Source organism: Crocodylus siamensis, chromosome 1, assembly GCF_052110815.1.
Source record: "Crocodylus siamensis isolate JL-2025a chromosome 1, ASM5211081v1, whole genome shotgun sequence".
In the NCBI taxonomy this organism is placed as follows: domain Eukaryota; kingdom Metazoa; phylum Chordata; order Crocodylia; family Crocodylidae; genus Crocodylus; species Crocodylus siamensis.
Window position 1 is genome coordinate 25332825 of NC_143395.1, and position 25070 is coordinate 25357894.

The following is a 25070-nucleotide window of genomic DNA, read 5'->3' on the forward strand; positions in this document are numbered from 1 at the left end:
TGTCAAGATACAGTCTTACTTTAATTCCATTGTGCCCACATACAGGAGGCAAAGCATCCCTTCACCCTACGATGATCCATTGCCTGTACTGCAAATGTGTCCCCTGAAGCATTGGGTTGTGCAATCTAAAATTACCACATTTACTTAAATCCAAAACTATGTTCTCCTTCCCCTTTCAGCATGAGGGAAAAAAGTCCTTCATCTTAGATTCAAGTAGAAGGTGGAGTGGGAGGCAGGAGACTGCTGCAGCTGATTCTGGCTCTAAGCCCGAGTCAGGCCAGGGTGAGGTGACTGCTGCAGCTCCTTCACCTCCTCCTCCTTCACAACCTCTACCCTCTCTCCTTCCCTTGCCCTTTCCTGTCAGACACCTTAGGCTTGTTCTGTTTCAGGCAGGGAGTCCATGCAAGCTCAATCCCCCACCTGGCCAACCAGCAATGGCATAGCTCCAGCCCTGGGATGCTGCTGCATGGCCAGGCATGGGTTGGAGTTGGCATGTGCTCCATGCCCAAGAGTCAATGGAACTGGAGCCGCACCTGACAGTAAACTGAGGAAGGCACAGAGGGTGTGGGGATCAAGCTGGGGGCAGAGGCAACACGGGGTGGAGGCACCAGATGGGCAGGCTGCAGGGGAGACAAGTGGTAGGCACCACCTGCCTCTGCTTTCCCCATGGCAGTGGTGGGAGAAACAAATTTAAGATGACCCTACACAGGAAATTATAATAAATTTATACTTTTTCCATATATAGAATCTAATTATTGAAGGGGCATTTTAAATTCAACATCTTCTTGGACTTGGGGAGATGTTATCCTCTTTTTCTTCATGTTTTGTCATGGCCATTATTCTTACAAGTAGGCTTCTCTCCAGTAAGGAGCCTGACCTATAGTAGACTCTCTTCCTTTATAGCAGAAATAGTTTCACTCTGCACTGGTGCCATATACATTCATTTTGCTGATAATATTATCAATCAATAGTAGTAATCAACATTAAAAAGCATCTACCAAAGTCTTGGAAGTTCAGCTTTCACAGGCAAACATTAAGGCAAATCAATACTGTTATTAAAGCTACCTTTGGAATAAGGCTTCTCTCTAGCTGATCGGTTTTTTTTTTTTTTTTTTTAACAGTACATGCCAGCAAACCTTGTTCAGATAAAGACAGCCTTTGCTCTCCCTTTCCCAAGTAACAAATCGTGGTTACCTACAGCTTTTTGCTTGTTCAGAATCTGCCAATTTAAGCTTACCATCTTTCTGAATGCAAATAAGTGACTGTTCATAAGCCCTAAAATCCTGCAGTCTACTCAATATTCTTGCAACCATCTCCCAGTCCCAGATATAAAAAGGCCAAAACACTTCCACTGTGTACCACCCTGTTCTTTCACAACAGACTTGCCTTGGCCACATCTTTGACTTTTCTCTCTAGCCCATTTCCAACTTGCAACGTGCAGAAGCCAGTGCACTAAACATCCACTGAGACCGTTCTAACAATTTCTTCCTTATACCTTCCTTATACCGAGTGACATGCTGTGTCTGGCCAACGCATGCCAGTCAGCCTCCTGCTCTACAGGATGCATCTCTCTGGCTCCTCTCACCACATTTCCTCCCCACCCTAACTCTCAGAACAGCACCCTTATAATTGCTGCATCTATAATCTAGACCTCATAAATCTACTGCAGGGGCGGGCAATTATATTGGGTGGAGGGCCGCTTACTAAGTTTTGGCAAGCCATCAAGGGCCGCATGACAGGCAGCCAGGGGTAGATATATATTGATTTTCTCCATTTTTTAGGGGCTCTGCAGAACGGATAGAATGGCCTGGCGGACCACATCCAGCCCACATTTTACCCACCCCTGATCTACTGGGTAATGCAGTTGTACAAACATGCAACTGCCAGTCATAAAAGCAGTGTTAAATTAATTAATTTTCTTTGTGACCAGTGGATGAATATGATACTGTGACCCAAAGAAACAGAGCTCCGTACAGTTCTCTCAATTCTGTTAAATTATGGGAGGGAAGGATACTGCATGACAGTGTTGTTAGCCTTGAGTTTGGACAGTTGGAAGAGCAGTTATTTCTCCTCAAGGTACATTTATAGTGACTTGGTATAGACATGCCTGAGCTAGCTTTAACCTGGCGAGGTAAGGAAGCTGCAGTGGTCTAACCACAGTGGCTCAGAACTCAGCATAGGCTATTTCACCCTGCCTTTTGAGGCAGGTCTTGCAGACCACACCAAATTCTGTGCTGTGGCTAGGTTGCTTATTGCTACTTCAGCAAATGAATTTAAAGCCAAATCCACAGTACAATGCTGTCATTGCTATAACTAAAGTACAGATGTACTCCTCCCCCAGTGCTGCATAGAGAGGTTTAGGTAGTGTCTGAGCAGCATGACCTGTTGTTCATCCCTCCTTCCTCTACTGGTATCCATGGTATGCATTATTTTCTATTTATTAAGGGTACTCATAATGGCCCTTATTTCCATAATATTTGAGTATGCTAGTCTCCTTAGACCTTGAATGCATATGGTGAGATAAGACCACAGACAAAACTGAACATTCCTGCTAGAAGTCCACAATAGGGACCATTTTAAATATTAGCTTCAGGTTAGCCAGAAGTCTTAAAAAGCATGAAGAAACATCAATTCACTGAGTTATAGAACACTTAGAATTCTAGGAAATAGCTATGGTGAGGCACCCAAGACATTCCCCATGGATTTTACTTCAAATACCATTTACAACTTCCAGCTGAACAGAAATACATTCCCAGTAGAGGTGTACTGTTATATCCGTTACATACCAGATCCACACTGATAAATAGAAAATTAACATCATCAGCTATTGGCTTTTTTTGGCTGGTGTAGCCAATGTCACTGATAAACGTGGCATGCATGCATACAGTTAGACGCATGGACACAGTGAGAAATGCAGCCGGGTAGCTTGGAGAGCAGCCCCCATGATGAAGGAGGAGGTGGGGCAGCCAGGGTGGTGAATGGGACTCCAGGGCCAGGAGAGGGATGGAGCCAGGCAACTCATCTGGGAGGTACGGCCTACAGCAGGGGGCTCCCAAGGAAAAGGCAGCAGAGTAGAATGCCCCAAGCATGGGTGGCACTAGGGGGGGCTATAGCCACTCCAGTCCACCTTAGCTCTCACATAGCTACCCTGGCGAGCGCCACCACTGCCTGCCTCATGCAACTGAGCCTGCTCTGTTCCTGCCTGTGCTCAGCCCAGCCCCTCACCAGGAAGAGACTGGCGTTGCCCCTGGCCCTAAGCCCATTGTGGACAGCCTGCCTCCACCCCATACATAGATCTGGGGGGGGCACATGCCCCCCATACCTCACCCAAGGGTGCACACAGCTGTACAGGGATGACCATTCCCCTTCACCATGTTCCCTGGATGAGCCACCCACCACTTCATACAACTCCCAGCCCTGGGATCCCATTCACTGCTCTGGCTGAGCAGTGCCTGCCTTTTTGCCACCTCCCCCACCATAGGGGCCTCAATCTGCCACTCCACACTCCTTCCCTCCCTCAAGCCCCTTCCCCCAGCAAACTTACCTGCAGGGCGCTGCTCTCCAAGCTGCCTGGCTGCATTCCTATAAATCATCTATCAGATTAGTATTGGCCGATATGCCTGGTTAATAATCAGCTATCTGTATTGGCCAAGGAAATCTTTATGAGTGCACCCCTAGTTCCTAGGCTACTGGGATTCCTCATGCTTTAAAATAATCCACAACTTTGGTTATAAGAACTGACTGTGCAGCAACTGACAATTCCTTCAGTTTCTTCTTCTGCAGTTGGCATACGTAGCTTTCCAACATTCATTTTTGCAACATGAAGTGTGGCTCGTAATTAAACAGTACCTGCCAACTGCTTACTAAGCAAATCTGGCATTGTTAGGTAAATGTAATTTTAACAGTGAAGCTGAAACCAAGCCAGGCTCATTCCCTGCCCAGTGAAAAGTTAGAGAAAGATTCACAGATTATAGCATCTGAAGGGGCCTAATGAAACATTGTGTCCAACCCCCTGCCCCGGCAGGAAAGAGGACTGAGGTCAGACAATCCCAGCCAAGTGATTGTCAAGCCTCCTCTTGAAGACCTCCAAGTTAGGTGACAGCACCACCTCTCTTGGAAGCCCATTCCAGACTCTGGCCACCCTTATTGTAAAAAAATTCTTCCTAATGTCTAACCTAAATCTACTCTCCCCTAGTTTGCACCCATTATTCCTAGTTACTCCCTGAGGCGCTCTGGTAAACAGTGCATCCCCAATTCCCTGCTGTCCTCCCCTGATAAATTTATAGGCAACCACAAGGTCACCCCTCGGCCATCTTTTGTATAGGCTAAAGATAGTAACATCAAATCATTAGTAAGACAATGTTTAAAAAAAAGTTAGCACTGCAGTTCCCCAAGAAGAGAGAACATCGAGAGGCAGAAAACTACAGGTTAACAAATCTTGAAAATATGTTACTATTTATTATTTACTGGGTGCTTAAAACAGCTCTTAAGCAAATCCCCTTTTTTGCATCTTCTCTGTATGTGGAAATAGCATCCTACATCTTTGACACCACACTTTATTAACAAAAATATTTTAATGCAAGGTTGTTTTTGCAATTTATATTACTACATAGGTAGAAGCTTCTAATATGATCTAAGATCTGCCTGGAGTCAGATGATACCTATTAGTTTATCCAGTCTAACTCCTACTCGTAAGGGAATTATAAAGAAGTATTCACAACTATCTTATCATCATCCGTTACATTTTGCCTTAAGCAAATCCTCTTGGATCTAAAATAGTGGGCAATTACATCCAGAACGAATAACTACTCTTTCAACAGAGATGTGTAGCATCTCTGACTGGTTATTAATTGGACATTTTCTGCTTAGGGGTTAAGCTATTAAACTACCACAAGTCTGTCTACACCTATGCAGCTATGATCCTTCTTCAACACTAATATGAACAAAGAAATAAAAACATGCATCCAAAAATTTTGAGATATAGAAAAAACAGACATAGTAAAAAAAAAATGCAAGAACGCTATACAATGACCTGTACTGAAATATTACTGGCATAGAGCTAGCTAGCCATGCGAATCTGAAGTCAGGTAGAAGATAGAGAGGGTTGCACCTTATAGATGAACTGTTTTAGAGGCATGGGCTTTCAGAAACAACAACCTACTTTGTTAGATGGTACAGTAAATACAATACCCCTTTGCTGTCTATGTTGACTAGACAGACAATGCCTATGTAAAATAAATAAATAAATAAATAAATAAAATGAATGGATGCCGATTTTATATTGATTCCAGAAACACACAAAAGCCCATGGCAGAATACTTCAACCTCCTTAGACAGTCCATTCTCCACCTCAGCGTATCTGTCCTTAAACTTTAAAAAAACAACTTGAATGTGAAACTGCAAAACAGAGTCAGCCACAGACTAGGCAGTATTAACCGTGGTCGCAACTGGGACTATATGTTCCTATGCCACTACCTGGTCCAGCAGTTTCAGTGGTCTTCCAGATGTTAAGTGCCTTGTTCATGTAAAATTAGACTTCATCTTAACTGAAGTAAACAATCCACTTATTACCTCTCTTAGCATGCTCCCCCCTGCCCATCCCTTTCCTTTCTTTAGAACAACTTTGCTTTCTTTCTACCCATCCCTTCCTAGTATCTGTTGCAGTTGCTTTTTTAATAAAAACTGACTGCATTGTCTGAATGGGCATAAGCAACTGGGACAGAATTAAAAAAGGATGCTACAAGAATTCATGCCTCTGAACCAGCTGCTCTCTAGAAGTGCCACCCTGCCTTCCCCCTGAAATGTTATTGGGCAGATAACTCTCCTGGTACAAGCAGATGCAACTCAGATGATTTTAATGCAATTTTGCCCCTTTTTACCAAAGCTGAATTGCACTTTTATTTTGTATAAGGTGCTTGGCTCAAGTACTTCTTACTAACTGATGCTTTTTAGTACTGTAACATGTATTGAGGAAAAATGCACATCTCACTTGCAGAAACTTGCTGCATGGGCATTTTGGTGCCCAATTTAAATAATATTTTATACTTGCCACTTCCAGTCTCTCTCTACCAGGATCTTGAACTCTAAAAAAAAACAAAAAATTATGGTAAGCAGCATTCCAATTTTAAGTAAGTTTGAACATGCTTTGGAGAGGAAGACTTCAAGACAATACTAGTGTCTAAATGTTGAACACAAGCTTCTTGTTTGTTTCAAAAAGGGCAACAATTTCTGACTCATTATGTGATTGAACCTAATCTTTAAGCAGTAAGATCACATATTGCAGTAGGCAATACTGCAGATACTAAATGGGGGGAGGCGGGAGAGAGAGGAGAGAGACACTAATGCTCCACTATGACTAAGCATATTAAAATTTGATTAAATCTAAATTTTGCAAGCTTTAAAGTGCTAGTACAAGATGAATTACCTTCACTTTCTATTTTTTCCTTCCTGAATTGCATTTTTTAAAGCCAACTGGCGAATGCCACACATTGTATGGCCTGACTGGGCACTAGCTATTGGGTTAGAATTAACAAAGGGTGGAGGCAGCTTGGGTTGGAACAGTGCCAGCTGTTCACTCCATTTCCTCTTTTAATGTTAAACTCTTTCCAATAAGATTAACACAATTATATTACTACACATTCATTGTTCAGGAAGCTTATCTCTCTCTTCCTCTTTTTATCCTTCTCTTATGTCATCATACTACACACAATGACAACTACCAAGAACTGAATACATGTTGGGGTGCAGAATGACGGCTTTTTATCTTGTGTGAGAGATGGGCATGGGGGGGGTGGGAAGAATTTACTACAGCAAATTTTGTAAAGTAGATCCACAGAAAGGGGGTAGAACATAGCCTTTGGTAAATGGAGCTACAATAGTATCAGTTAATGTATATGAAAAATATCAGAGCGCACAAAGGCTAGAAAAGCTCAAACTTCTGAAGGTTAGGACATCCAAACCTCACATTAAAATGACAAGGATAGAAGTTGGGACTGCAAAGTTAAAGAAACCCATATCACTTTAACTTTGTCCATATACCCGTTGTATTCTGCTCCCCCATCACCAGGGTAGCACAATTAAGTGTACACCCAGCCATGGAATTTACTAGTTCCCATCGATTACATCAGTTGACAGAGTTATTCTCTACATTCTACCGTTCATTTATTTTTATTAATTATATTTCTATCCCTATTGTTACAAATAGAATCATTTAGTCATAGAAAATTAGGGTAGGAAGACCTCAGGAGGTCATCTTCTAGTCTAACCCCTTGTTCAAAGCAGGACCATCCCCATCTAGTGCATCCCAGTCAAGGCTCTGTCTAGCCAGGTCTTAAAAACTTCCATGGATGGAGACTCTACCACCACTCTGTGTAACCTGTTCCAATGTTTTCCTACCCTGCTAGTGAGAAAGGTTTTCCTAATATCTAATCTAAACTTCCTTTGCATTTAACCTAGCACTAGAAGTACAAAATGAGCAAAGTAATGCACTGGTGTCTACCCAAGTCTGTAGGAAGCCTCCAAATAGCTGTAGAAGTAAGACCTGACTTCTTAATCTCCATCAGGATTCCACAATTTCATAACTGCACAAATATGGGATTTTAATTCTACGATGCTGTGATCTCAGTCATCTTCCTGACAAATTTTGTCATTTCACTGCTGATCCATCTTATTGGGATCTGCCTGCAGCTCCCTTGTTTTCCTAGTCTACCTGCAGAGATAATGTGCTGGAACAAGCACACACTCTGCATTGTTCCATGGAACCAGAGCTGGAGACCAGCCGGCAGTCAGGGAACAGACAGCCAGAAACATAAGCAGGAAAGCTGGGCCTCTTGAAGAAGAAGAAAGCACAATCTGGAGAGCCTTAGAGAAGAGAAACTGAAACTTCCCATAAGCTTCTTCTTCTCTGACATACATAGGGGAGGGAAGAAAGAATTTGGACTTAGGCTGCCTAGAGGCAAGCAAGAAGTCCATTATCAAAACAGGCACTGCTGGAAAAGAAATAAATGTACATTATAAGCACTTCTTTTTGAGAATGATTGCTGTTTGGGCAGGGGCTCAGAAAGGATGGGAGTGGGGAATTTCTCACAGAAAATAAAGTGTATACTGCTATAGAATTTAGATGTTTTTGCCCCAGAATGCGGCTGTGTTACAGAGTATACAGGGACCCATTTGTAAGCATACCTGAGATTAGCATTAGCATGGCTTCTCTCACAGACAATGGCACTCAACTCTCTAAGGATCTGTGCACATTTAAAAGGATTTGCCAATTCAGACTCAGGAAAAGGCATACATACAGGCAAGCCCCCCGGTGAGATGCAGCTTTTTTCTGGCAAATGTACTGTGCCCTCGCTAATACACCTATCGACAGCTAATTATTTACCATTATTTTGGCTAATGGTAAAATTGTTTTCACAACTTAATTTTGCAGGTAAAATTTGAGTCTAGACCAGTGGGGGCCAACCTCTTTGGCAGGTGTGCCACAAATTAAGGCTGGGTCCTATCCCTCCCCTCAATCCCACTTCAAACCCCATCATCTGCATCCTACTCTCTGTCCAATCTGCCGTAAGCCATACACAGCTACTACCTGTGCCATTTGTGGCACGCATTCCACAGAATGGCCACCCCTGGTCTAGACCAAGCTCAGGATTGGTAGCCTGGCAGGCTGATAAGGGCTGTCTAAGCTCAGTTGGAGGAGTTTATGGCAGTCTGAACTACAGCTGGTGCAGTAAGGATCAGCTGGCCCAGATACAGAAAGAATATGGATCCACACCTAAGCATAATACACTTAAATGCTTGCTGGTCCCAACTTACTGCCCATTACTAACATTGTTACAAATCTGGCTATCTGCACATCAGTTAAGCGCATACACTGCACATTGTGAAGCTGTTTCATTCAGCCCAGCTTCTGCTTGGGTTAACTGCAGAGTCACTAACAGCAACTATCTGCTTTATAACTCCCTTTAACTGTGTCAGAAACAAAGAGGAGGAAGCAACTGTCAAAGGGCTGCTACTGAAAGGGTACCTTGAAAAGGACAGGAGCTGGTTAGCAGCTGTGAAACCATCTCCCCTCATTTTCCAGTTTTTTCAAAGCAGCCTAGATAGCAACTATTAAAAGCCTTGAAAATGGGGGAGCTAGGTAGTGTTGAGGCCTCAGCACTGGCAGGGCAGCACACTTAACCAGCAGTGACTGGAGAAGGGCAAAAAAGCCCTTTTTCAGTCTTAAATGGACTACACTTGAAATCTAGGCAGGGAAAGAGGAGGTCAGGATTATTTTGCTGCTTGGGCACCAGCCTTCTGGATGCACACATCTGGCACCCAATAAACTAGCAGCTGCAGCAGGTGGTTCCTCAGTCACTACTTCTCCCTTTCCAAGGTTCCTCCTCTGCCTCATCAGTCCATGAGGAAAGTGAGGTGTTACAGGGACAGACACAGATGGTGCAACTGCTGCAAAAGGAACAACGAAACTTTCTCTGCTCTATGTGACACAGCTCTAGACCAGGGATGGGCAAAACATAGCCCATGGGCTGGATCTGGCCCACCAACTAATTTTCCCACCAATTGATTGTATCCAACCCACAGCACCCCTGTGGTACTCTGCATGAGACCAAGTCCTGCCCATTCCTGCCCAGGGCAGCCTGTACTGTGCTCCCACCCACGTTCACACTCACTGGATGGTCCTAGCCCCAGCCACTGCGCACAGCCACCAGTGGCTTCTCCTCCCCATGCTGCTCTGGGCAGAAGGTAGGGCAGGGACGTGGCAGTGGGCAGCTCCTGCCCCACCATGCTGGACTCCAGCTCCACATATTCGGCTTAAGACGCAACGGAAACTGGGTACAAAATATCATATGTTTTGTATAATATTCTTGTGGCTGGGTTCCCTTTTTGGGGAATTGTCTGAACATGAGGTCAGTTACTATTTAAGGGGCAATTAACAGACTAATTGCATCTTAAAATGTAACATCTGTCAGGGGCCTAAGATGCCACTGTGTCCTGCCTTCTGGCTGACTTTAGACTAACACAGCTAACCACTTCTGCATTTATGTGCAGTGCTATCCCCCTTGACTGAATAGAACTGCTTATGTAAGTCTATGTAAGCAAGCCATAACAGACAGCTCAACTTTTTACAGTGACTGGTGCACTGAGAAACTTACCACCTGCTCTTAAAGCCAGTACTACAGTAAAAATGCTTCATAATCGTCTGTGAGCTTCATACATACATATAAATACATAGTATGATCCAACAAAGGGAAAGAATTTCAAGTTTATTCATGAAAAGCAATTCATTTATATAGCATAGCAGACAGGTATTTTTATTTTATGTCCGTTCCCGTCCCTCACCATCCCAAAATGATAAGGTACTGTCACGGGCTAAACTCAGCAGATCTAGTGTTAGTCCAGACAGCAAGAAACTAGAAAAAGAAACTGGGAACAAACAAAGCTAATCTAAACCAAATCACCTAAATACAGAGCAATATCAGTGGGCCCTACTTGGAGTTTCCTCAAACTCAGACTAGTATACATGAGCAAATTCCTAAAGATACAAATCCTCACCAGAAGATGACACACCAGAGCCCTATTGTAACTTTGGGCAAATAAAATTAGAGTCTGTTCTAATGGAAAGGAAGTTAAATTATTTATATTTTAATGGCAGGAATGCTCTACTCTCCTCCTCTCCATAGTCAGAGTAAACTATGCCGCTTAGGCTCCATAACTGATCGACGTTAGAACCATCTGTATAAAAGGTTGAAACTCAAATTTACAATGATAGGAGAGGAACACACGTTGTATGAATTAAAGCTCCTCTTTAACCTTAGTTCTACAGGTGAGTCTAAAGGATTTTTTCCTATTCTCTTTCAGACAACTGAGAGGACTCCTGTCAATTGCAAACTGCACCAAGGGAAGGTTTTAAGAGAGACAACTTTTGGAGAAAAAAGAAAAATAACCACCCTATAGTATATGACTATTCAGAGGTTGTTTCCTCCCAAATTAATTTGGGTTTGAAAAATAACAAGCTTTTCAACCTTTCATGTTGTATTAGATAGATTGTTCCCTGAATGTTCCTATTTAATAGTTTTTCAACAGCTTGAAAGCAATCTACATACATGCTGAAACTTAGTATGTAACACACCTAAGGTACTGCACTGCAAGTCAACTTCAGGATGGCAGGCCAGGCAGTGCATATTAAAAGGTATCAGGTATGATTCTCTTAACAAAAACATTATATGAATGCAGATCATCTGACTTAAGTGTGGATAGGGAATGCTCTACTGAAGTCAGAAGATAATTAAACTGTTTACATCTGCAGAGACATTTTAAAATTCCAGTAGTGAGAGGCTAAACCAGTTACCCCATACTTGCTGCACTTTACCAGAGTGCAAAAGGCACAGAGATGGGAAAGACAGGTTTCACCAACATTAATTACCCTGGAATAATTTTCATTTAAATGGCTCTAACTGTATTACCAAGATCGGTCACAAAGCAGCAATTTAAAAGCATCTGTATTTGAAACCCTTTTTTATTTTATCCTAGGTGTGGTTTTTTGTTGTTTTTTTTTAACAGGATTCAATCAGAGCACCTTCTGTGTGTGCTGCTGCAAAGGATCATCATATTTTAAGAAAGCCCCTAGGGCACTCCTGAAACAAATGGGCATATATAAACTCTAAGTGCAATACATCCCAACCCATTAAAAATCAAAATGGTGTCTAATCACCGCTTGCTTTCTACTGCCTACTAAGTCTATTCCTATGCTTACCCTTCTTGCTCCCCATTTCCTTTTCGAGAATTAATTTGTTTCTGTGTCAGTTAATTTGTGTCTATGAACACATCAGGAGGATAAAACCTAGGTGGTGGGGAAGGGAGCTAAATAGAAAAACATCATACAAGGACAAAATGTACATAAACTAGTTCCAATATTCAACCCAAATGTATTTATGGCTACCAGAGCAGTGAGATTCTGGAATATGTTCCTATAAGAATGATTGGGGCTTAACAGTTACACTAGTGTTAAGCTGAAGCTTGGGGAGTTTTTGAAGACTTATCTGATGTGACACCATGCAACAGCAGAGGATGTGAATGAACCAAGAGATTCTTCTTGTCTTATGCCAAATTTTATGCTGCTCTTGCCCTCTCTCCTTCAGAAAAAAGGACAACAAAAATCAAGTTGCAATCATTATACACTTGACATATACACTTGACTTCCCCTTCCCCATCTTCTATAGTAAGAAACCCTCACTATTAGGCATCTTTTTAAACCCTACGTTGTTTAATTAACAGGGATTTAAAAAAAAAAAAGTGGTAGTGGTTATAAATCACATGACCTTTACAAGCACACTCTATCTTCATAACCAATAGCCAGCTTTAAAAAAATAAAATATTTTGCCATCACCACAAGAGCTTTATTCTGAGAAACATGATGTAGAAAAAGATTTGAGAAATGTTATTTACTACTAAAAACCCAATATAGAAAACAGATGATGCCCTACAAACCAGAATTAGCTTCTGCTGTGGCCAACTGCAATACAACTCTGAGCTTTTCTCCCTTTACTTCATGGGAGAACTGCCAAGAGCAGAAGAATTCCATTCATAATACACTTTAAAAACTGAAAGGGAAAAAAAACAACTTTGAAACCACAGAGCATCAGCAGGCCTCCCCGTGCCATGTAGATGTGCTAGTCTGCTCTGTACAGAGGTGAATTAAAAACACGGGGGAAAAAAAGACTCACATTACGCCCACACATTCTTGGCTTCTGGCCCCCAGAAGGCAGTCTTTTTCTCCCTCCCACTCCCGCCTCCGCCAGTTTGAAAATGACTTTGCACAAGACACGTGCCAACTTTCAAGCAAGATGTATTTCCTTAACTGAAGCCTAAGCTATACCACCCCTCTTTGTCAAGAGTAATGTTTGTATTTTCAAGAAACTATACGAGCCATAGTTTATGCCCCAGCACTAATGCAAACCCAGACATTCACAATGAAATGCTTTCTGCCTTTTTTTTTTTTTGAGTAGTCAATTCACATGCTGGCATGCTCAGTGTTTTGGGAATCAAAAACAAACACCTTTGCCAACATGATTAGTATACTAGTTAATTTGTTACAATAGAAACTCTGTCCAAAACAGGAAAAATGCAATCCGATTGCTCAGTCAGCTGCATGAGCTTATCCTTTATCTTGGCAAAGTGGTCAGGTCCTCATCTGATGCTTTTCAAACAGCATCTTACATTGTCAAGTTCCCATCCTGCTTGCAACATCAACCTTCCTGGCCCCTCAGACTCTGCAGATGCCTGTTCTCATTTAACCATTGTATTTCAGTAACATTACTGAGGCACCTAAAGGGGTGGCATCAGCATAAGACATCTTTAGGAAGACATCAGTTTTACCAGCAAAATATTTTTCCTGGTTTGTTCACCCTGTTTAGTTACATGATTTCCCCTTTACTGTCAGGCTCTTTTCTACATAGGTATCACATGGAGTAAAAGGAGAGGGAAAAGCCCCTTTTAAAAAAAATGCAATTGTAAAGTCCCCACCCCCCCCAAAAAACCCCAAAACCAAAAAAATCCAAACCCAACCCAAGAGGGTCTCAAATGCATCACTGCCAAAGTCACATCTAACTCAGAATTTTGATTTTGATGCAACTGGATTTTAAGTTGACAGTGTCCCACGATATAGTAGATTGGTCACTCAAAAAAAAAAAAAGTGTTGGCTATAAGGGACATTTTCTTCCAGAGTGCTGCTTTTTTAGGGAGAAATATCTTGTTTAACATGCAAGGTAAATCCTATAAACTACCTGGTTCCTTCTTGGCTGCCTGCATGCAAGTCTGCTCCTTTCTCAAAAAGGGATAAAGACGAGGTACAGTAAGAAGAGATAAATACTGTTCACGATTTCTTCCATGGTAGTAATTCAGATGCCCTCTAAAACTTGCTATTCCACTAATGAGTTATAACTATCATTTCTCACTAGACATTGCATTCTTCATGGGAATTACACCTGTGTCAGATTGAGGGGATTCGTTCTCCATCTCATACTTAATAGTCAAAGAGGAATGTACACAGTAGTGCTCATTTGAATGGATACGTCGCCAGTTAAAAAGAACAATTATTCCCACTTTGAGAAAAAGACAAGGTTTTCCAGGGGATTTGCTTGAGGTTCCACCCCCCCTCCTCCCAACTGCTGAGGCACATCAGGAAGTTATTTAACCTTATTATTTTGTTAAAGGGTACACAATTACTTTGCTATCAGACTGTTAAGCAGAATGTGATGATAGGGAAAAGTCATGCTTGCTGGAGGAGTCAAGACATGCAGAAATCAAAGTTTTGCTAACCCAGTCTAAAGCTTCTGTTCAGCAAAAGACTGCCAGGGTGAAGCTAATCAAGCTTACGCATTTATTAGATTTCAGAACGATAGCACAGTATTGGAGCAAGCAGAATTTCAGGCACCGATTCAAAGTATTTTATGCTTAGTATAATTAAAAGCTCAACTCCATGAAGCCCTTGTGCCCAACGACAGTATATTTTTTTTCTGATAATGTCCCAAAACCTGGTCCTACATCAATACTTTTTTTTGAGTACTACAAACCAAGGTGCAAAAACATTTTTTAAGAAGTTTGCCTGATTTCCATTCAGTGGGTAACACCTTGAACTTGTTACTAAATCTGACCTAAAGTCGTACCTGCAGAAAATATCAGCAGCTCTTCAGAAAAGCAATAATCCCTTTCCCTAAAATATCAGCACATTTTGTATGCAGGCAAAGACTCGACTTCATTATCTAAAGACATCCCTACGCACCGCCACAACACGGACAAGCCTGCAGCTCGGAAGTCTCAGCCCAATCACCGCCTACTTGATGTACTAGCATTTCTACCTCATTTGAGTAAGAACTGATGCTCTCGAAAAAGTGGTTTGCATAATTGCACTACTGTTTAATGGGAAAACTACCATTTCTAGTCATAGAGCACATGCCTGTGCAAAAAAGCAACCATGTGCCAAATTTAATCCTTTGAGCTACAAAGTAATCTTCAGTGTTAGCTCAAAGCTACTATATGGGTACAGTAGCAGCTGTATTACCAAAGTACCCAAGAGTTCTAGCTTGATCTCTCTGTACTAGGAGCTGCCCAGACTCAGACAAAGTGACAGCCTGGGCACAGAAAACAACAGTCAATGGGCCTGCCTACAGTTAAAATGAAGTGCATCTGTATCACTGCCCCAGCAGAGCTGTATGACTGGGAAAAGCCTGTGCAAGCTATACTGCCAGTTGCCAGTTCCTTGAAAGAAATAAGCTATGCCAGAAAAAAAAAAAAGTTTTGCGTTTGGGGAGAAAAGGGGGGGGGTGTTTTCTTTCCCTTTTGCTGGTGCACTTGCCTCTCCAGTTGTCTTTGCCAGGACAGCCACATCCATTGGGAATGTGATTTTTTTCCCCACTCGGCTGTGCTGGCAACACTTTTCAGTGTAAACCACGCCTAGGTATGAAATGGGAGATAAGAGGTGTCCGGACAAACGGGAGAGCACAAGACAACGCAGAGAGACTGCCTGTCAGCAAGACGCACAGTGCAGCACACAGGAAGATTTGCAAAGGCAATCGGGCTGCTTTAGGTTTCAGCAGAGCAACGTTGGGTCATCATCACCCTTTTTTCACCCTCCTCACACAGGAGCCCACCGTGAGCAAGAGAGCGGGGATGCGGTAGGGGCGTGCGTGCGACTCTACCTCGCAGGTCCCGAAGGAGGGGCAGGACGCTTCAAAGTCACGGCAGATTAACTGCTCCCAGGGCTGCGCTTCGGGCGACAGCAGGGACCGCGCGCGGCGGCTTTCCTGGAGCTCGCCCGGCCTGGCTGGAACTCCAGTGGGACACCGGAGGCGCTGAGCCACAGGCTGCACCCAGGGGCTCCCAGCAACGGGGTGGGGAGGGAGAGAAGGGGGGATTTCTGCCCGGTCCCGTGTCCCCTGGCAGCGCTGTGCCCGGAGCTCCCTCTCCCCCAAGCCGCTGGGACCGTCCGGCCACGGCCCGGCGCTGCCCCCGAGGGCCCCCCAGGGCGAGGGGCGCGGCCGGCCCGGCCCCCAAGCCCGCGTGCAGAGGCCGGGGGGAGCTCCGGACTCCGGCAGGGAAGGGCCACGATCTGCACCCACCGCCCGTCCCGCCCCGCCCGCGGGAGACCCTTACCGGGTCCGGGCGCGATCCCCGCGGGCTGCGGCTCGGCTCGGCTCGGCTGCGGCTCTCGGCTCCAGGCGGAGGAAGGGGCGCGGAGCGGGAGGAAGGGGCGCGGGTGGTGGGAGGCTGAACTTCGCTGCTGGGCAGCGCGGGGCGGGGCGGGGGGGCGGTGTCACTACCCGCCCCCGCGGCCGAGCGCCACCACCCGGCGCGGGACTGGGGGCTGCGGTGTGTTGGTCCCCCCGGCAGGGAGGCACTTGGTATCTTCCGCCCTCCCCACTCTGTCTCGCCCGGGCAGGAAGTACCAAGAAGTGCTGAGAAGTGCTGGGGGAGGGGCCCCCCCGCACACACACGTGGGCCCTTCCGCCCCGCGCGCCACTGAGCGGCGGCGCGGGGGGGGCCGTGCACCTGGAGCGGGAAACCGCCCCCCGCATACACGCGCCCCAGCCCCCCATACAGACACCTACCCCCCCAACCACCCCACACACACACCTGTCCCCGACACACCGGACCTCCTCACACCCCCGACACACGCATACGTGCACAGGGTCTGCCCACTTTGCGGTGCCTTTAGAAAGACGTGGGGCCGAGGCCGGGAGCACAGGTGATCCAGGACCGCCGGGCAGGGACAGCCACGGTGGGTCGCTACCCTGCGCTCGGGCTGGTGCCGCCTGTGGAAGAGGCTGCGGCCTCGGGCCGGGCAGAGGGAGGATCTGGGGGCTGCAGACGGCCTGGCCAAGCCCACGGAATTCACAGGGCGGCCCGGCTGGAAGGGCCCTGCCCAGGTCATGCAGCCTGACCCCCCGCCTGGGGCCAGATGTCCCCCTCCAAACCTCGTGGAGGCCTGAGCCAGGTCTGTTCTCTCACTGCCCCCAGGGGTCTCACATTAAGACTGTCAGGTCTCTCCTCTGTCAGGAGAGGGGGAATGATACCCACCTGCCTCCCTCAAGGCAGCATCTGATAACCTTGTAAGTAAATAAAGCCGGTCAAGTGCATAGGTGTATTAACACCCATTAGTGGAAGGGATTTTTCCTGGCTCTCAGTCCTGCCTGCATTTGTCTTGCTCAAAGAGATAGAAGGTGATACTGCTGCTGCACCTGTCTCTACACAGCACCCTGTCTCGGCAGGTCCCGTGCAGGAGGTTGACAAGTGTGCTGGGTGCACGTGGCGTGTGGGTGCTCTCTGCCAACTCACCACCGACACAACAGTTTGAGATGTTAGTGGTAAGCCTATAACAAAACTCGACTGAGTTTGTGCAAACAGCCATGCTGCAGGGTTTGGAACTCAGCTAAACTGGGTCGGTTTTCACAAAAAGAAAGACACTCCTGCCCCATCTCTGCCAAGGTTCAAGTTCCTAGTCGGAGTGTGGATGTAAACAGTGAGGCTGTTCAAAGAAACAGACAGAAATGGTTTTTTTAGCATTTGCAAAATTAACTGTTTTTCTCCCAACATCTGTCTCAGAAGCAGCATAAGTGTATTGGCAAAAGTTCCAAAAACATTCAACCTAAGGAAGAAAGCAAGTGTGAAAATATAAGCCTGAACAGTTTTCAAACTTAGAATCCACTGAAAACAGACACATCGTGTTAAGGTTGCCTCAAGGTTTTTCGCAGCCATCAGTGCCAGCTCCACCTTTGCTACTTGAGGCCTGATTCCGGACAATAGTTATATGACTGATGTAATTCCCTTGATTTCACTGGGCTTAGTTCTGGAAATCCTCATTGGCATGAGGATTATACAAAAATCAGGGCTGGCAAGACTGGGCCTTTGATACAATGTGAGCTTTTCCAATTACTCATCGTGCTGTCCTCCCTCATGCTCAGTACACATAACACCCCCTCCCATAAAGCTCCTCTGAGTTCCCATTGCTGGACATGGATAGATGGGCTGGACAAAGAGCTACAATGTAGCAGCCCAAATTATGTATGTCCAGCAATGGGAACCTTGCAAGAATCGTTCCTGACCCCCTCTTCCCACTCCAGCAGTTTGGAGCCCCACTGTAATGTGTATTTCAGCAAACTCTAATGCCTGGTCTGCCCTAGATAGTGGCAGCCAGAGGCTAGAGGTCTGAGTCCAAATGAGTAGCAGCTCCAAGAAGTTCATTTTCTTGACCTTTGGAGCATGCTGTATGGTGCCAGGTTCTAACAACAGTACTGTTCTCTCTAATTTAGGTTCTGATTCTGGATTTGGATCCACATGATGAACTCTCCAAGGCTCCAACCACAGATCTGATGGCAGGATCAAGGTCCTGAACTCTAAATAACCGAGTTAGCAATTGTGTCATCTTCTGCATACAATGCAGCACCAAACCCAAGTGAGTATTCAGTGACACAGAAGTGCAGCTCCCAGCTGTAACTGAAAACCATTTTTGCAAAGTGTTCTGATTTACTTTACCCCAGACCAAACAAAAGTTGACTGTTGGCTCCAGGGGGGAGGGAAATCTACCTGGGGCTGGGAGCCTGCAGCCAGGTTCCTCTAGCAATGGCCGGGGCTCTTTGCCAGTGCTCACTGTTTTCAGAATGGGAAGGGGGAAAGGCAGTGGAGGGGACTTGTTCTTGGGGCTCCCCAGCTGGAGCTGAAGGGTGGGGTTGGTGAACTGGAGTCCCCCCTCCTCCACATCAGGTGGGCTCCAGTACACCTGCCCTACTCTGGGAGGGGAGGGGGACTGAAAACCCCCAGACTGAACTCCCTCTGCTCCCTTTTCTCTCTCCCATTCTGAAAACAGCAACACCCTGAGAGCTCCCTAGACACAAGTAACAAAAGATGCTACATTTTTAAATGTCTTTATCTGATACCTCATGCAATGAGGGGTCAGATTTTTCACCTGATAAGTGATTTTTGAAGCTGTTTGCAGCTGTGCACTTATGTTTGGTCATAGCTATAAACTGCTCTCTTTGGCCAGATGAGGCAAAAACTGTCCCTCCTATCTGCACCCTGAATCCTTCTACATCTAAACAATTGCTTTAAATGTTTCTGTGCATTTACACTGATAAAAAGCTGCTTCTTTACATTTTCCTTGCCCTTTTCCCCCTTACTTGGTGTACACAGTTCAGTGAATGAATTTACAGGCAGAAATAGTTGTTAAAATGGATTAAATGAATATTAGAGGATATACAGCCAAAGCAAACTTTTGAAGCCATAAATATAAGTATAGATGCACAAAACATTTTCCTAACCTTTGACCTGGGTGTCTAGTTAAAAAAAACCCCAACCAACAAACAGTGTTGATATTTAAGATCCTTTGATGTATTCATAGAACAGTTCATGATCAGCAGTTATTCACAGAAATTATTTACAAAAAAAATTACAAACAGAACAAATTCAGAAAATTGTTAACTACTCAAGGATTATTTGCAACAGAAAAAGAGGATAAATTTGTGGAACAAAACCTTGATTACAGCCTGTTCCTTCAGCTTCATCTTATGTCTTCTTTGTAACCCCTGAGCATAGGAGCCTTGTTTTCAGTGTGCATACCTTATTAGGACTTTCAAATTCTGCATTTGAATGGAAGATCAATATGTAGGTATGTACATTCCTATTTCATGTACCTAAGTGCCAATTTGAGCACCCTAATACGAGATTTTAATGTTCTATTAGAGTATCTGCATTTGGAATATTGAGCCCATTGGGTATATTTAGCCTATCTGAAGATTTTTTTAAATGGCAGACATGAATTAAGTGCATCTGTAATTCTCACTCCCTATATTGGCGTGGTGCAGGCCTCTTAAACTAAGTGCTTTGACTGCTTTTGCATCTTACCTTTATTTTGATTTTTCTCTTCATCATTTTATTCCCACAGTTGGAAGAAAGAAACAAGGAGAGGAGAACCCAAATTAGATGCATCTGGCTCCTTCAAAGCATACTGAATTTCAGTAAGCAGGAAACAGCCGAAGGAGCTTCTTAACAGTGTTTTAACCAGAGGACTAAATTATTTGAGACAGACATGCAATGCCCTGTTATTTCTTCTCAGACATCTACCATAAGTACCTGATTGTCTGTAACTGTTAAAGCTGCTGTTAGTATGTAACTAGATCAGAATATTAAAGGGAGACTTACTTTTATGAACAGTTTACAGCAGAACCCCATGCCTTCCACATGTGATCTTTCAGTAGCACCAATCTGACAGTCTAGTGCAGTGGTGAACGTTCAGGCAGTTTTGACAAGTGTTCTTAAACAGTTACTGATAGTAATACCAGACATTAAAATGAAGCCGAGGGCAAGGATTGTAGTACTCTCAGACCTTTTGTTGCCTGTTTCCCAACTAAGCTCCAACACAGTTCTTGGAGCTGGCACAGCTGCTGGCTAACCACACTGCTTCTTATAGGTTCAGGCAGCAAAGGATTTCTTGGTAAATGGGTTTTCAGAATGCTGTGACCCCCAACTGACATATGCGTCTATTGAAACAGGATCTGGCCTTTAACAGATTCTTTAGAAAAAATATCAGAAGCATGCCTTTCAACTTTAGGGTTAAGACTAATCTTCATGCCCTAAGGGTCAGATCCCATAGTCCTCTCTCAGATGACACAGCTGGACAGTGTGACACCAACCCAGCATATTATTCTGCATGGGAAGTGGCATGAAGCCTCACTGGCTAGTAGATTTCACATAGGCCAGAGGACTCTACCTGCACAGAACACTTGGATTATCAGAGGCTATGTGTCTTCTTGAAAAGTGTGGCAGGATGGTTGGATAAAGAAGGACCTGTGCAAACAGTGAACCTTATTCTGTCTTGGACAGAAGAGTGTGGAGTGACATCTGAACCAGCTTTAAAATGATTTTTTCATCCTGCTTTAATTTTGCTTTTCCTAATCTCTCACCATGTTATTTTAGGGCAGCATTTCCCAAACTCTGGGTTGTGCGAAAGTTTTGGGTGGAGAGGGAGGAGACATGCAAATCACGGTAGGAAGTGGTGATGCCGCCCCCCACTTCAACCACTCCAGTGCCCCTCTCTCTCCTTCAGCTGCTGCCACCACCGCTTCCTCCTGCCACTGGTGAGGGCAGTTGGCAGCAATCAAGTAGTGATGGCAAAGCAGGGAGGCACAAGAGTTACCAGCTTCACTGTGATGGGGCATAAACCCACAACGTTTGGGAAACACCACTGCAGGGGATTTCAAGTGAAAAGTAAGGAAAGAAAGCATGTCGCAGGGCACTAAGGTGCCTGCTCTTTTAAGGGCTGAAACTGCCTAGGGAGAGAGCCTTCCCAGTCACTCAGGAACCCCTCAGCTGCAAGTTACCATGACAGCAGGAATGTGGGAATTAGCCTGCACCTGCAGGTGGTCAGCTGACCGGAAGAGGCAGGGCCCTGGGCACATATAAACACCAGGGCGGGAGTACTTGGCTAGCAACCTGGGGGGAAGGAGCTCTCCTAGAGGAAGCTGACTGAAGAGGCTTGATAGCTCATCTCCTGTTTCTGGCAAGATTAAGGGACTTTGGGAGCTTACCAGACCCTGGCCTACAAGGTGTGTTGTGCTGGGGGAAGGGTGATTCATTTAAAGGGACAGAGCACCCCCTGAGCTGCTTGCATTATGTTATAGCCCAGGGGCTTGTATTTTGATTTCTGTTTGTAAGCTGGTGGATTGGGCAGAGGCTATTGGGGAAAGAGGAGGCTTCATTGGGGGTCCACTATCACACATAGACCCTAGTGTGGATGTGGTATCTGGGGTGTGCAGGCTTCTCCATGTCCACACTGGCTCTGGGAAAGAGAGAGGGCTGCAGACAGTCCAGTGATGACCAGAGGCAAAATGAAACTAAGGTGTCAGAGGGACACTGTGAATGCCATCTGTGAGGCCTGGGGCATGGTAAAGGGGGCAGTTTGGAGCCACGTATCTAGCCCATAAGGCTGAGGGTGTCCTGAGAGGCATCCACTTTGGAGCGAGACCCAAAAGGGGTCTGAGAACCCACAGGACTCACTGGGGTCTATCAGGACCATGTCCAACAATGCAAACTCAAGGGCAGCCTCCCCATCAATTTATAGTTGCAGCAAGACGTGGCAGACAAAAGGATGCCCATGGGGCAGGATTGGCATGGTCAAGGAGCCCTAGGGGTATCATGGCCATCCCAGAGGACTCCATTCTATGACAGTCAGATTACAATACTAAATGAGGCATTTGTCTTCAATGGCAGTCTGACAAGTCAAGTTTATCTAACAAGACTATTGTCTTACAAGACCTTGGTTTTTTCCAGTAATAACAGGCTGTTTTTATGACTGTAAATTACCAAAAGGCCTGACATTTGTTGGTACCAGATGCTGATGCTTGAATCTCTGCCTGTGTCAGTTTAACACTTTGGTGTTCTCTCCCTCTCTACAGCACACAAACACACCTGGGAAATACCAGCTGCTGCCTGAGTAGTAGCTGAGAGTAACTTGTGCAAGTGTCACTAACAGGAAGAACTAGCATCCACTTAACTGTTGTCACAATTGTTTGTTTTCTTTTTGTCAGTTGTCTACGTTACAGAAATTGGAGATGGTGATAAGCTGGTAGGTCAAAGTCCATCTTCCTGGCAAGCAACATTTCGCCTTGTTATATTTTGTAGTCTGCCTTCCTGCCCAGATTTAAATGACGGAGCAAAAAGGAGCATCTGCTACTACCCTTGAGAATCTCTCCCTTCCATAGAACAGTGCTGGAAGGGATTGATGGGGGAAGGAAAGAGGCCTGGCTAGTACAATCTCTGCCCTTGCTTGCTGGATTTTTAATAATTGAGTGAAGAGGAAAATTTGTGTGTCAGATTAAGTTAATAGTGTTTCATGTAATTTTTAGTCTGCTTTTTTTTTTTTTTTTTTTTTTTTTTTGTTTCCCGGTTACTTTTTCCTACTTGTGATAAGCATCTCTCCTGTTGTTGGCACAAAAATACCACAACATGTAGTGGCAATACCCTGTCATTGCATGATTGCTCTTCTTTCTGTTAGCAAAGGACTGAGTTGTTCTCATTTGTGTGCTCTCTGTTTTTCCCCCCCCCCTTAGAATTCACTTTTCCTTGCAGGCAAAGAACAACTGCAGTTCCGTTGTAATTGGAAATGAGCCTGAAAACACCAGATGTGAGGCCTGCACAACTGGACCAAGGCGGGGGGGGAAATGTGCACTTTAGTTTCTGCTCTTGTATTAAGGTTGCCACAGGGATACCACAGTGCCTTCCTATGACTTAGTAAATTTAAGCGTGCACATGACTTCCACAATTCAAAAACTAGCTGTGTCCCTCTTAGATCAACAAGAGAAATGGTTAAAGCAGCATAAAGGAAACCTGGCAGAACTAAATGATTCTTGTTGGATGCAAGACTAGAGGTGCAAATACAAAAAAAAAAAAATAGGTTTGAATAAAGCAGACAAATGTGAAGAAATTTTGAATGAAGGCTGTATATTTTCATCTTTACCCCATTGTTTGCCAGCCTGTCTACTTTATGGATGTCCAAAATGGGAGAGGATTTTATGTAGCACATGTTTGTGCCTACTGCACAGCATATTAGTTAATATTTTCAGATCAAGTTTCTAATGTTAGATTAGGAAGTAGTAATAATAATAAAGCTCCATGTCTCTTTGGCATCCTACTTTTGTATTAATTAGCTTTGCAATGCATTATCATATATTATTGTTTGCCAAAATGTAACAACAAAACACTGGGTGTTTTTGTTTTAGCTATGCTGAATCTGTCCTCCTCTACATAGTCTGCATACACTTGCTTTAGACACAAAAAGGCAATCATCTTGTGCCTGGATCCATGCCAATGAACCTCTTGCATGTGTGCAAAGTCCCACTGAAAGAGTTGATTCAATTGTAAAAGCAGGGCCTACATGTCACGATGGAAACCCCATTGCTCTTTTTCCATGCATAAGCAAGCAGATTTTTCTCAGTGTACATAAATAATACATATGTCTCTCAGATTTAGGAGTGCCTCTGACCTTTTAGGATAGAGTAAGTGAAAAGGTAAATCGATTGAAGAAGTGCAACTGTAGCACATGTCCTGTGACTCTGTTTTACATGCAAATACCTTGACAACTTCTGTGCTTAAACTTGTGAAGAAAGGGTTTAAAAAGGGCAGGGGAAAAAAACAAACAAACTTACAACTACAATTGATCAAGAAACTTTGAGATTTGTTTCCTTTCCAAAAGAGAGAGAAATAAAATAGCAAACAGAAGAATTTTAACATGAGAAATTCTAAAATGTTTTTAAATAAAGTTATTTCACACTGAAACTTTTTTTTTCTTTCCGATTTTAATTCTGTCAACCCAAAAGCTAAACCATTCTGTTGAAACTGACCTTCCCTCCAAGAATAATGTTGAATTTGACAAAAACCCATATTTAGGAGAGGGACACTCCTAGTGCAGCATATTTCAACTAGCTCTACTTGAGGCACGCTAAATATGGAGCGTTTTCATGCAGGGGTGGCTTTTTTTTCTTGTTGGGTTTTGTTTTTGAGGTTAATGTCCTTCAAAAACTTGCCTTCTTTGCGGAGGGTTAGGGAAGGCCACGGGTCAGTGCCACTTTCTTTACCCAGCCAAAGTCCTATCCTCATGAAGCTGCTAAGAATAACAAAATGAACCCTGTCATTATTGGCTCATGTTTTTCAGTATCCTCCTCTCTGCTAGACTTAGTGACTTAGGAAGCAAAGTGAACTGCTGCAAGGAAGTTCTGGGGGTCAAGCTGACAAGCCACTAACTGGGACACAGGAAACCCCAGGTTCTCTTATTGTCTCAGATACTGATCCAAGTGTTCTTGGCAAGACATGTTATTGCTCTGGATCTCTTTGAACATCCACTATTTCTCTGTTTTTTGTCTATTTAGATTGTAAGCATGTCAGAATAAGGACTCTCTTTTATGGTTTGCTACTGAAGTACAGAGACTAAATAAAAATAATACCTCCCCATACTGAATTTTTTACAAACTTTCATGTACCTTTTTCTATATGTATTTACTTCCAAATAGTCTAAAATATTTTGCCAC

The 25070-nt window shown here is 44.3% G+C and overlaps 1 protein-coding gene and 1 long non-coding RNA gene across 5 annotated transcripts in view; one reads left to right on the plus strand and one right to left on the minus strand.

Moving 5' to 3' along the window:
* The window catches only part of HPCAL1 (hippocalcin like 1), a 118137-nt gene extending 101848 nt beyond the window's left edge, over positions 1–16289 (minus strand). The window contains exons 1-2 of one of the 3 annotated variants that reach the window (XM_090032166.1): positions 16150–16289; positions 6050–6083 (exon numbers count right to left, since the gene is read on the minus strand). The gene's annotated coding sequence lies outside the window, so the exon portion shown is untranslated. The remainder of the gene's footprint in view (positions 1–6049; positions 6084–16149) is intronic. The other 2 variants (XM_090032175.1, XM_090032183.1) reach the window with 2 other exon arrangements.
* A 234-nt stretch (positions 16290–16523) lies between these two features.
* LOC149872651 (uncharacterized) lies at positions 16524–24969 on the plus strand. Of its 2 annotated transcripts, none has more exons than XR_016440188.1 (3): positions 16524–16774; positions 18306–18448; positions 19934–24969. It is a non-coding gene; the product is annotated as an uncharacterized LOC149872651 (long non-coding RNA). The 2 variants fall into 2 exon arrangements; XR_016440189.1 differs by lacking the exon at positions 16524–16774 and adding an exon at positions 16818–17360.
* The last annotated feature ends 101 nt before the right edge of the window (positions 24970–25070 follow it).